This window comes from Pelodiscus sinensis, chromosome 10 (assembly GCF_052426305.1).
Source record: "Pelodiscus sinensis isolate ZL-2025 chromosome 10, ASM5242630v1, whole genome shotgun sequence".
Lineage (NCBI taxonomy): Eukaryota > Metazoa > Chordata > Testudines > Trionychidae > Pelodiscus > Pelodiscus sinensis.
In genome coordinates, this window is record NC_143061.1 from 38,480,899 (window position 1) to 38,494,709 (window position 13,811).

At 43.0% G+C, this 13,811-nt stretch overlaps 1 protein-coding gene across 1 annotated transcript in view; it reads right to left on the reverse strand.

Annotated features, from left to right (window-relative positions):
• NYAP2 (neuronal tyrosine-phosphorylated phosphoinositide-3-kinase adaptor 2) overlaps positions 1 to 13,811 on the reverse strand; it is a 159,337-nt gene that overhangs the window by 43,220 nt on the left and 102,306 nt on the right. The window lies entirely within an intron of this gene.

Genomic DNA, 13,811 nt, shown 5'->3' on the forward strand with positions numbered 1-13,811 from the left:
GTGTGTGTGTGTGTTTGTTTCTGCTCTAGTGGCTTGAAATGTGAGTGTTAATAAATTGGGTGCCACAGTGGCACACATCCAAACCAGTGCACATGACCTCAATATCGGTGCACAAACCAAAACTCACTCCGCTCATAGCTGGAAAATCTTAGAGGGAACACCAGAGACAACACCTGCATCTAGGAATGAACTTCTTATGGACACGAAAGACCCCAGACAATTATACTGGAGTGATAGAGGCATAAAATAGGGATGAATCAAGACCCTTTCACAATAAGACCATTCTGTTGCAGTCATAACAACTGTATGTTCACTCCTATTGATGAAGTATATTTGTTCTTACTGTGATGCAAGTAGTGTAATACTTATCTCCAAAATGTTTCTAAAGTCAGTTGGACTCCATGTTGTGAAATGCCAAGACTTTGATGGAAAATGAAAGGACTCAGCACCTCAAATGATTTGGATCTTCTGAAATAGTTTAAAACTGAAAACAATTTATAAATCTGTCTTTGAAAATTATAAGTTGAAACATCATTATTAAATTCATTTTATATGACAGAGCAAGGATTTCATAGAAACTATCCTCTATAGATATAACAAGAAACACACACATGAATGTTGTATGTAGGTCTCTCTGTATAAATAGTATCTCATTAAAGGTTCGGGTTAAACCAGTTTATCCTCTTAAATGGACTTAGCTAATTCACTTACAAGAAAAATCAGCAAGAACACTAGCCCTTACCTCTATTTCGGTAGAATATCTCTCCTGATAACTTATTGCTGTGTCCCACAGTTCTAAATTTCCTAAACCATAGCTCAGTTTAACATGCCTGTCTTCCAGATTTTTACCTATGCTGTATTTCTCTATGATAGTGCCAATTCTACACTGAGAAAATTTTCAAAGTACCTTCTGCTGACACATCAGAAAACATCTTGTGAGTTTCTAATGTTAAATCAACCAGGCAGCACTTGTGGACTTAAAGGACCCCTTCAAGAAGCTCAGCCTCAAATGCACTGCTAAATTATCAACAGTACATTGTTCTGCCAGCTGGAAGACCATATTTTGACAGTTTACTTATGAATCCCAGCTCTGGGGTAGGAGAGGCTAGCATTATGGCCTGTGATTGAATTGTTTTGTTTATTGGGAAAGGATTCTAGCATACAATTATTGTTATTTTGTCATACTTGTGCTTTGATACATAAGATATCATTACTACTCATGGCTAAGACATATGTCCCATCAACTATGCAGAAGATATTGTAATAAAGTCTGACATAAAATAGAATGCTAATTCTGTTTAGGAATTAGTAGAATTGGGTTTATATTGAGTGTAGAGACCACATTCATGTCAATACCATCTGCATAAATATAACAGGTAGTAAGGATTTTTCCGGAGGTGGGGAGAGAATAGGGACCTAAGCAGGTTTTGAAAACCATCAGAGTTCTATTATAACGTATTCAAAAGTGTCAGAGATAAAATTTTCAGAGCTACTTAAATGTGTTGTGACTAGTTTGCACTTAGAATTTCTGTCAACATAGCTACAGAGGGTGAAAAATCCATACTGGTGACCAATGTCCTATACTGACATAAACCTCAGTGTAAACACAGCTAGATTAATGAAGAATGCTTCATTGACCTAGCTACCATGAGACAGGAACATGATATCCCTTTCCATTTCTATGAGCTGCACCTATGCTGTGGTGTTATGCTAGCATAGATACAGTGCCCAAACTATGTCAGGATAATCCCCGTAGTGTAGGCATACACTTAGGAGGCTAAATCCCATTTCCAAATGTCTCTTAGGACAAGTCTCCATAGGGACACTCAGGAAAGCAAGGTTGAATTTGCTAAAGGTATAAATTTGAAGTGTATTAATGCCTACATGGATGCTCGGATGGATGCTTGGATGGATGGATGGATGTGAATGGGAAGGTGGAAAATGAGGAGTTTGAGTGGGCAGAATGGAGGAATGCAAAGAACCTCCTGAAGGGGGAAGTTCATTTGATCTACACAAGCAACAGGATGTGTGACCCTCTTGTTAACAGATACTGGACAATATTTTCAGAGGTAACTTAGGTTTGGTTTATACTTCAAACTTATTCAGGCATGCCTATATCATTCATGGTGTGAAAAACCACACCTCTTGATGGCATGCTTCAGTCACCATAGATACTGTAACTCAGGAAGGTGGCATTTCTACACAGGCAGAGAAACACTTTTTTGTTTTCATTGTAGTCCACAGCTATACCAGGAGGCTGTCAAATATAGCTGTGCTGACATAAGCTCTGTAGAATAGTAGACAGAGGCTAGGTCTGCACTGAAAAGTTAGATTGATCCAGCTATTTTGCTCATGGGTTGTTTTTCTGAAATGAAATATGTTCCCTGGAATTTTCATGGGGAGTCAGCTGGACCAGGAATCTAGATGGTAAGGCTGCCCCCAAGCCAGACCCTGAAAACCCCCTGCCCTCAACCATGGAAGCTACCAAGAAGGTGGGCAGCAAGTAGTCTTGAAACTAGGCTGGTTTCTGATGGAACCCTCCCAATGTTCAATAGGGAGTTTATCAAAATCTAACTTTTTGCACAAAACTTCACTATCTTGCAAACCGTAAATTGTGACCAAATAACATTTTGTTTCATTTTCCAACAAGCACCAACACACACAACTCCCGCACCTCCAGCCACAAAGGGAATTCTATTGAGTTGCTTCTCTGTGAATGACAAACACACAAATGAAAAGCTGTTGTGCGTGCATTAGAAAATCTATTTTTGTATGTCTTTGAAAACAACTACAGCAGTGACATGCAGTCTTTTTGCAAACTGGCATATGATGTCATATTGCATTGGTCTAGAATACACAAATGCCTTTATCAACAGAAAGGTCAACTGATCCAACCTTCCTGAACAAGGTGGAAGATAAATTCTGATGGGGTGATATTTTCCTCCACTAAGGTTATTTTATTTCTTCTCTATAATCATTTGTATAAGTTAAGTAGTAGAATGACAACATGTAACTTAGATGTTCCCTCCCAGCAATCTGTAGGACTTTATATATTAAATATATATTTAATTTAGGTACTTGTTTATTACTTCTACTGGGAATACATGATACTAGAATCTCTCTAGTTTGGCATCTTCTAGACCTAACCAAACCAGAGAATTTGCTGGACAATGGGACATTAGTGATGTCTAGCAGCATTACCAACATTTCCACTGCTGACTGGAGCTAAATAACAACAGCACGGAACACAGAACAAGGACTAGTGGCTATTAACAAACTTTATGGGACCACAGGAAACTTAGCCACTCCCATGATAAGAGGACAGCTGGGTAACTAAAATCAGAGAGTGCCAGACTAGAGGTTCAACCTGTATTATAAAGATACAAGAGGAACTAGCCAAATAAAACCAGTGTGTGGGGGAGGACAAGAGAACAGAGGCCTCTGGTTAAGAAGGGGAGCAAGGAAGCTGCTACACATCAATATGCAGTGTAGTGTATACTCATTCAACTGTGATTAAGTAAGACAGGTGTCAAACTGAGTTAATACCATGATGATTCAGGCTTATCATTATTGTTAATTATTTTTACTATTCTTTTTAAAGGCTCAGAGTCTCAAGCCACTTCTGTAGCAAGAAATGATATTTTGTGGCAAAACCCTAGCTGCAGAATTATGAAATACCTATTTATAGGCTGCCACTCAAATGATTTTAGATGGAACACAAGAATGCTGCAATTAAGAAAACTATGCTACTGTAATGAAAAGCACAGACAATGTGTCTGCAAATTTATGTGTAACCAACATTTGGCAGAGAGCTGTGCATTAGAGCTCTGCCAAGGTCCCATAGTTAATGAAAGCAGATTATTTGGCAATGCCTGTGAGCGGAACAGGCAGCATTGCCTTAGTACTTGACATTTATCGGGCAAGGAAAGCATTCCGTATGCCTACTGGTAGCACAAATTGCTATGAAAAGTAACCAGGGCTGACACTTGGTGACACACACACACTGCAGTGTTGTCTGCTATAAACATGGAATAATTAAATACTTTTCAATACAGATTACTATGCCACTGGTCACTTGTTCTTACTATCCTGCCAACTCAGGAGGCATGTGTGTGTCACCTGGCTGTCTAGGGCAGGGAATCATAGAAGTATGGAACTGGAGGTCAACAAGTCGAGGCCCCTGCACTCATGGCAGGACCAAGCACTATCTGGATTACCCCTGACAGGTGTTTGTTAAACCTGCTCTTAAAATTCTCAAATGTTAGAGACTCACAATCTCCCTAGGCAATTTATTTTAGTGCATAACCACCCTGACAGGAAGTTTTTTCCTAATGTCCAACCTAATGGCCGTTGCAGCAATTTAAGCCTACTGCTTCTTGTCCTATCATTAGAGGTTCAAGAGGAATAGTTTTCCCTCATCCTTGTTCTTGCTTTTGATACTCCTATTAATACATTCCAGAACAATATTTGCTTTTTTGGCCACCGTGTCACACTATTGACTTGTATTTAACTTATGGACCAATATGACCCCTAGATCTCTTTCTGCAGTACTCCTTCCTAGGTAGACATTTTCCATTTTGTATCTGTGCAATTGATTGTTCCTTCCTAAGTGGAGTACTTTGCACTTGTCTTTATTGAATTTCATCTATGTACCTCAGACCATTTCTCCAGTTTATCCAAATCATTTTGAATTATAATCCTATCCTCCAAAGTACTTGCAACCCCTCCCAGCTTGGTAAGTTCTGCAAATTTTGGAAGGTGTACTCTCTGTGCCATCATCTAGGCCATTTGATGAAGATATGAAACAGAACAGGTCCTAACACTAATCCCTGTGGAACCCCACTCATTATGCCATTCCAGTATAACTGTGAATCATTGATAAATACTTTCTGGGAATGGTTATCCAAGCAGTTATGCACCTACTGCACAGTAACTCCATCAAGGGGTATTTCCATAGTTTATTGATAAGAATATATCAAATGCCTTACTAAAGTCTAGATATACCACATCTACCACTTCCCCCTTATCCACAAGGCTTGTTATCCTATCAAAGAAAGCTATCAGGTTGGTTTGATATGACTGGTCTTTTACAAGTCCACGCTGGCTGTTACTTATCACCTTATTATCTTCTAAATGTTTGCAAATTGATGGCTTAATTATTTGTTCAATTATATTTCCTGGCATAGAAGTTAAGCTGTTTGGCCTGTATTCCCTCGCTTGTCCTTATTTCCCTTTTTATAGATGGCCCCTATTTTGTCCTTTTCCAGTCCTTTTGTATGCCATGACTTTTCAAAGGTAACAGAATGGATTGCATCATTAAAGAATTGGCTGAGGCTGGCCTAGAGCTCCAGAGAGTTCAGCAAGAAAAAGATACCACAGTGACTGAACAATCAACACCCAACAGCAGGAATAGGGCATGGAGGTGAAAAACAAGGTGTCAGATGACTGGAAGGAGGTTTATTTTGGGAGAGACTCAGAAGTCCACCCTGGACAAGAAAAAGAGAGCAAGAGCGAGAGATAGAGTCCATTATAGCTTGGCAGGGCACTGTTTGAGCAAGGTGGACTATGTGGCTTAAATTCTGCCTCTTGTGCTAACCTAAGATAAGGTCTGTATCCAGGTTAGGGACGTAATTACCCATTCTAAAAGTTAACTGGTTAAACAATCTCATTTTAATTGTACAACTGGTTAATCACAGAAGGCTGGTATAGAAAGGCTAGGGTCCTACAGCAGGGCTAATCCAGGCAGGGACCCTTGTGGCCAGAGTCCTGGTCAGCCTGCCTCAGAGGTTGGCTGCTAGCCGGGCCTGCCATGCTAAGCCACACCATGGATAGAGAGCATCTATAGGCTGGGCCAGCTGGGCCAATTTGCACCACTGGTGGGAGACAGCTGCCAGCTTGACCTGGCCCTCCGGTTAACCAGTAAGCGTGCCAATAAGGTGATAACCAGTTAACCTTTTACATCCCTAATCCAGGTGACCAATAAATGGTTCCTTTGGTCTGGAAAAAGCTGCCTGTATTGCTGTGAATACAGATTGATAGCATTGTACATTGAAGGGGTACAGTACAAGCTTCCCACAAGAGTCAGGCTTGGCTGGATTAGCTGCAGGGAGCCACAGAGAGAGAGAGACCCTGGCATCAACTGCCCAGTCCTGTAGACCATGGGCCTGCCCTGTGGAAATGTGTGGGACCTTAGGGCACAGCACACTAAAGGGATCACTTCCAGGAGACTGCTGAAATCCTGGAGCATAAATCAGAGCTTGTGATTAATTACACTGTAATTAAAGTTGACTCTCAATATTTTTTGATAAGCTAAACAGATTGAGATCTTTAAGTTTTGCCCTCTCCAGCCTTTGAATTATTTTTGAAGCTCTTTTCTGCACACACTTCAGTTTTTCCATCATCAAATTTTAACACATGGACACCAGAATTACATGTAGCTGTTCTCATCACTGCTAAATACAGAAGTAACATCACTTCTCTACTCCTGCTCCCTAGCTCCCTGTTTAAACATCTAAGAATCACATTAGACCTTTTAACCATAGCATCACGCTAGGTGCTCATTGAGTACCCTGAGTGGCTTGTCCACTATCGCCCTTGTATCTGGTAACTATTGCTCCAACTTGTAAGCATGCCCTGCATGCATGGGCAGGGATATGAAGCACTGGAGGAAGCTAGCTCTCAGCTCTGCCCCTTCTGCTCCATGCCAGCGGCCAGAGTCCCCCATCCACTGTGTCCACTCAGGGTAACCTCAGAGCACTAGCAGCACATGGCTGCAATACCCTCTTCTCCCCCCACACAAACCCCTACCCCTGCCACAGGATCCTACAAGAGCTCTGTAGGGGTTGATTACAGAAGAACTCTGTACGTGTGACTTATAGGGTTGGGGAGGCATGCATTTCCCCCGCCCCTCATATCTGATGAGCCAGAAGCAAGCCTCTAGGAGCACACACCATTTAAGATAAGCAGTGGTGCCATTGTAGCAAGAACAAGTTATAGATAAGAGTAGGGGAAAAGAACAAGAACATAACAATTTGGCTTAATCAGATGTACTAGTCATGCAAACAAGGTCAAAGGACAAGTACAGCTGAGCCATACTGTAACAAGCGATGAGTAGCCCCTGGAAACTTCAAAACTGCAAAACAGGGTAGAGACACTGTATTTAAAGCTGCACCACAGCACAGCAATTTGAACCTCACTGATGGACTCTGGTACTAGTGCCTCAGAAGCCTAGATGACCTCCCGCTCATCTGCAGCTGAAACGGGGTTCCCAGCTTGCAGAAGGGACATAAGACGTCGCTTTTCCTATCAGGTTGTTCTTTTAGTTAAGGGGGCACAGCTGAGAACTGTCAGGAAATAAACTGCTTGTGTTCGACAGATACTTGTGCTGCGTGTTTTTGTACTTAGAGAACCCAGTGTCGGACCTAAGACTTGACAGCAACAAGCTTGATCTCCTGACTAAGTGATGCTTTGTACAGCTTAACCAGCCCAAACCAGCCACAGTTGGAGGCTCAGAACCACTGTGATCAGTTGTTAAATGTAAGAAATAAGCTCAAAATGTAGTGAATCTAAAATTAATTTAATATCAAATCTCCATTTTGAATAGAATTCTACCACCATTATTAATTCCTCTAATGATAGAACAAAGAAATTTTGCTAATAAACCAACCTATATAGGCAGCTGTGCTCTAGAAATAAGAAGCTTAAAATAGCCAACTGGCAGCCCTCCTGAATAAGCAGAATATGACATTTTTGAAATGAGATATTTGTAGCACAAAGGTTATGCATAGCTTTCAGACATGCCTAAATGATCTGCCTTTCACAGCTAATTTTGGAAATTCAGCAGGCTTCTTGTCATCCTAGCCTTCTGAAGTCTTTTTTCTCTTTAAGGAGAGGCTGAGCTATGAAATTATGTTGTGGCATTTCTTTTCATTATTTGCTCACTATATGGAAAAAAGGACATTTTTTAATAAAATGAGTTTGTCATTTTCTATTGTGCTGTAGCTGTTTACCAGATTTTTGAGACCCACACATAGTCAATGTACTGTGCAGTTCAGCCCACTGCAAGATGAAAACTAAATCCGCGAAACAATTAAACTCCTACTTTTCAATATGTAAAAGGTGCAGATGAAATGTAATTTTAAGGCTGGATTTTTTTCTGAACAGATTTTCAGCTTCATGAACTACAAATTTTAAAATCTCCTTAAAAAATAATATTTGCTTAAGCTGTAGGAATTACTCTGGCTATATTTGTGTCTCTCTTAGAAAGGACCCACGTATAGAATTGCTTTAATTAAAACGTTGAAATTACTGGCTACCAAGCTGTTAGTCACAGATTACTTTCCTCTGCCTACATATACACAATTCCACAAAATAAAATCTCCCCCCCCTGCCAGCAATGAATCAATTTTATATATATATATATATATGTTTAAGCTTTGGAATAGCCCTATTGATGGGATGGCTCACCTGTTTAAAGTTACAGATGACCTTAAGTGCATTCCTGGATGGGGTCTATGCATCTCTGCTTTCATTCTTATTGTAGATAATTTGATGAATATTATTAGTAAAACAATATTGAGAAAACAGCATGCTCCAATGGATAGTGCACCAGACCAGCATTCAGAAGACCTGGGTTAAACTTCCAGCTCTGTCACTGACCTGCTGTGTGACCCTGGGCAATCATTTCATCTCTCTCTGCCTCTGTTTCCCCTTTTATTCTTTGTCTATTTAGACTGCAAGCTCTTAGGGCAGGCACTGTTCCTTATTTTGTGTTTTTACCATGCCGAGCAAAATGGGGCCCAAGTTTTCTAGGATAATGCAAACAATACAAACTAAAGAGGCTCGGAGAGCATGTATTGAGCTCTCATTACATTGAGCATCCGACTTTTCCTCCCTGAGGCACTTGCTTTGTCAAATGTTCTTGATCTGGTAACATCAATAAAACACACAAAGCTGTCTCTGGGCGGATGATTGAGCCATCTAAACATCATCTTTGGTTTGGCTTTAACACCAGGGCTTTTAGCAAGCAAAGGTAGCTCTCAGAGTATAATGGTCCAGGAGAGTCTCTTTACGTGGGCCAGCTTTCCGTTTTCTGAAAACAAGAGAATAAGCAAAAGTACAGAGAGGAAGGGACAAAAGGATAGAAGAGTATTCAGTGTAAGGGCCCTTCTAGCAGTAGGTGGTTTTGAAAGAAATTTAATGTCGCTAATATATATTCCTTGCTACCAAATAATCTATGCCCCTCCCTTACTAGACCTTGTGTGGGTGGTTAACAAATGTACCGTCAAGTACCGTCAAGTGAGGGGACTGTAAAATTGCTTCAGAAAATGCTGCTGTGATGTTAATTAAGGTACATTTACAGAGTGCATGGCAGCAAGCCTCCAAGTCTGGCTTGAAAGGCTCAGACTCACGCTACAGTGCTAAAAATTGCTGGGCAGATGTTGTGGCTTGGGCAGGAGCCTGAGCTCTGAATTATGGTGATGGGTTTCAGAGCCCACTCCCCAGCTCAAGGTATAACTTCAAAGCATTGTCACGAGGCCCATGAGCCCATGTCTGTCAACCTGGGCTCAGAGGCTCACTGCCTCGGGCTGCCCCACTGGCTTTGTAGAGCTAGGCTCACTGCCATCTTTCAGGCTACATTTAAGGAAACTTCTTCAAGCGTGGTCCCAGATTTTGGTCTCATTGACCTAGTATTAACTCATTGACTCCAAAGGAGACAATAGTCGAATATTAACACCAGCATAAAAGAGAGCAGAATTCTGCCCTTGTTAGTAAGTTCGAGTCTGCATTTCATCCAATAAGTCCTTCAGTGTTTCATCAATATATCAAAGAGGCCTGAAGCACAAGGGCCTGAAGACATGCTACTGCCCGGTCGGACCTTAGAGCTTTCTATGCTACTCCCTCTACTTAAGGACGAGCATCAGACACTCCTTTCAGATTGTCTTCTCCTTTCAACCATACTAGATCTTTGCTTCTCTGTGCACTGCTCTGGTATACTGATGTGCATTAATTAACCTCTCGCACAATGAAAAATCTACCAAAGACTCCAGAATATTATAAAATAACTGATTCCCCCCTCAGCAGCAGACTTTGTGCCTCTAAATTTGAGTTGCACAACCTATGTCCCTTCAAGGCCTGGTAACAGATCAACCTTCATTTTGTGAACAAGCAAATTACAAATTAAAAGTCAACATTTGGGAACACATAGGACATTTATGCAGTCAAGCCTTTCTGCACTATTTAGTGGGGTTGGGAGTTCTTGTTTTCAGGCAACAGAATGCCGTCAGAAGTGGGAAAAGGCCTATTTCTGCTTTAAAATAATTGTCAGTTTGACGTGACCTACTTTTTCAAAAAAGAAATGATGGACCAGGTGCAGCTGCTACCAAATAACTAAGTGGACATTTAAGAGTCCCTCTACCTGTGAGCATCATTGGGTAATGATTCAGGGGCAAAACGTCTTTGAATAGTGATGATATGCCTGTTTATGAAAGGCCAGATTGTGCCATGTGATGGCTTGAAGAATTCCAGTGGAATCAGTGGAATTATTCCTGATTTATACTTGTGCAATCAAGAGCAGAGTCCACTCTGGTGTTTTCAGATGATGGAACATCCATAAGCTACATAATTCCACAGAAGATACATTATTTAGTCCTGTCCGGGACTAAACTGATCAGATATGAAACTACAGCAACTGCACTATAATCTGGAGGACCTCTAAATAGATTACATAATCTGTATATGAAATCATCAATAATATGTGTCACTGTATGAAATACAAGAAACATGAATAAATGAAACTATTGAATCATGCTCAGAAATAAATGAATTTACAAAACATATGTGCTTGTTGTTGGTTTTACTAACTAGCCTGCTATTTTAGTTTAGCAGTGTCTGCCTAAGGCCAACGCTGTACGGAAGATTAACTAGTTGGGGTATGGACTGAAAAATATACCCTCTAATCACGTCCACTGTAAGAGAATATTGGAAAGCATCTACAGATTAACAAAAGTAATTACATTGAAATCATCAGTTTTATCTTCCTGCTGACAGGGAAAATATAAATGCATTTGCTGTTCTACTGTAAATTAACCGATATCACCATAGTCTCATAATGGGTATGTCTACACTACAGCGTTATTTCAAAATATCTTATTTTGAAATAGTTAATTCAAAATAATATATTTCAAAATAACTCATCTACGCACAAAATGCGTTTTGAAATAGCATTTTGCTATTTCAAACTAGTGCGTCCACATTGATTGAACGCTGAATCACACTTAAGGCCAGCTGAAACCGATTCCAGCAGGGCATCAGGTCAGTAGATACTTTGTGTAGCTGCTGCCTGAGGCTTTTGCTTAAAGGGACCCCCCTGGACAGCTGGTTCTCAGCTTTCCCTGCTTGCTTGCCTACCTCACTGAGGGACAGCAAAGCATTTTTGTCTCTGCCTGTATTTTTGTCTCTGACTTAGGACACCACAGCACTTGGCACCATGAAGCCAGAGCTGCCTCTTGACACTCTGGTACTCATTTTGGATGTCTTGCTGCAAGCCTGGAAGCAATTGCTGGAGTCTGCCTCACAGAATCTGCTGTAGCCCAACCCCCAAGCCCTCTTCTTAGGGGATGAGGAGGAGCAACAGCAGCGCCTAGATGCCAGCATGCCCTGCCGGATCTGGCGTCTGGACACCAGCAGCGACTGGTGGAACCACATCGTCCTGGAGCACTGGGGAGACCAACAATGGACCCAGAACTTCAGAATGAAGAAGGACACCTTCCTTGAGCTCTGTGAGTGGCTTGCCCCTGCTCTGCAGCAATGGGACACGCACATGAGGCCCGCCATTCCCCTCCAGAAGCGTGTGGCCATCGCCCTCTGGAAGCTCTCCACGCCGGATAGCTACCGATCCATGGAGAACCAGTTCGGTGTGGGGAGGTCCACTGTTGGAGCAGTGCTCATGCAGGTAAGGCAGTCTCCGACCAATGTGCTGGGTGGGTGGGGGGGAGGCAAGGAGAGGATGGGCTGCCCTAGGATAAAGCAGGGGAGGTGGTGCAAGTCCCCTCCCCAGGAAGGTTTGTTCTGTCCCAGCTGCAGTACGGACTGCCCACAGTGGCCAGGATTGCAGGGGGAGTTGCTCCTGGGGAGGGAGTGCGGGGCAGTGGCGGGGAAGGAGCACTCTCAGCCACCCTGGCACCCCAGTGACTCTCGGTTTTGTGTGTCCCTCTGCAGGTGGTCAAGGCCATCAATAGAGTGCTGCTCCGCAGAGTCATCCGCCTCACTGATGTGGACATGGCCTTGGAGGGCTTTGGTGCCCTTGGCTTCTCCAACTGCAGGGGGGCAATTGACAGGACACACATCTCCATCCGTGACCCAGACTACCAGGTCTCCCTGTACATAAACTGGAAGGGATACTTCTCGGTCATCCTGCAGGCTATGTCTGACCACCGGGGCCTGCATGCTCCGTGGTCAGCAAGGCCCACACGCATGGTCCCTGGTCTCTCTCCCCGCCCCCAAATAAGGGGACAGTGATGGCACTCACATGCCGAGGCCTCCCCGGCCTCTGCTGTGACGCCTCGAGGGTCCTGGGTGAGTGCCATGCTCCCTCCAGGCTCCTGCGACTCCTGGCCATCGTCCTCTTCCTCCTCCTCCATGCCCTGATCAGAACCCTCTGCCTCAGGGTCAATGACTACTTGGGGGGCACGGACCATCTGATCCCCCAGGATGCAGTCCAGGGCATCATAATAGGGGTAGGGATCTGGGTCAGCCCCTGGTTAGGAGCTGTCCCTTGAGACCCTGGCATAGGCTTTCCGCAGCTCCTTTATCTTCATGAGCATCTGCTCCTGGGCACACATGTGGCCTTTGGTGGTCAGGCTGTCAGCCATCTGCCTGTAGACGGTCATGTTCCTGTGTCTAGTGCAGAGATCATGGACATTGGAGGCCTCCCCCCAAACCCTCAATCAGGTCCACAATCTCTGCACTGCCCCAGGAAGGCGCCCGCCTTTTGTGGCCCTTGGCAGGCTCCTGGGAGCTGCGGCTTGATCCTGGGGAGCGATGGAGGGCTGGGTGCCAGTGGGTTGCTGGCTCATGCTGGGCCAGGGGCAGCGACTGCTGGCTCTGTGCTGGCAGGCTTGCTGCTGGTCACAGGCACTGTGGCCAGAATCTACCTCTTTAAGGGCTCCAGGGCTAGGGGGGAGCAGAAGAGTTTTCCTGGTTTGGCCCAGAGTAGCCACCAGGGCACCCTGGGAAGGGCTGGAGGCCCCCTATTTCAAAATAAGCATCTACACAGGTCTTATTCCGATTTAGCTATTTCAAATTTGGCGTTATTCCTTGTGGAATGAGGTTTACCAAATTCAAAATAAGTGCTCCGCTATTTCAATTTAATTTCAAAATAGCAGTTTGGCTGTGTAGATGCTAGTAAAGTTATTTAGAAATAACTTTGCTGTGTAGACATACCCATAGGCAGGGCTCGACAAATAATGCAATCTTCTCGCCCGTGGTGAGTAGATTGCAACTCAGAAGAGCCGGGTTCGGCGAGCCCTGCCCATAGGTACCAGCAAACTGACTGCAATTCTTATTGAGAATTAAGGATTTGCAAGAGGCTAACTAAAAACAACTTGGTTTTTTGCACAGTTTTTTTGCTGCGCTATTGTCATGAAGTGCAAATGTCCTCCCCATGCCATCTATTATCTATTTATATCTTATAAATATAAGATATAAATAGATAATAGATTATTATCTCCTGCTCCTGTTATTTTAGTTGGAGGCCTTACAAAAATGTATGTTCTGTGTGTTAATACTTCAGTTTGCCATATTGTCTAGAC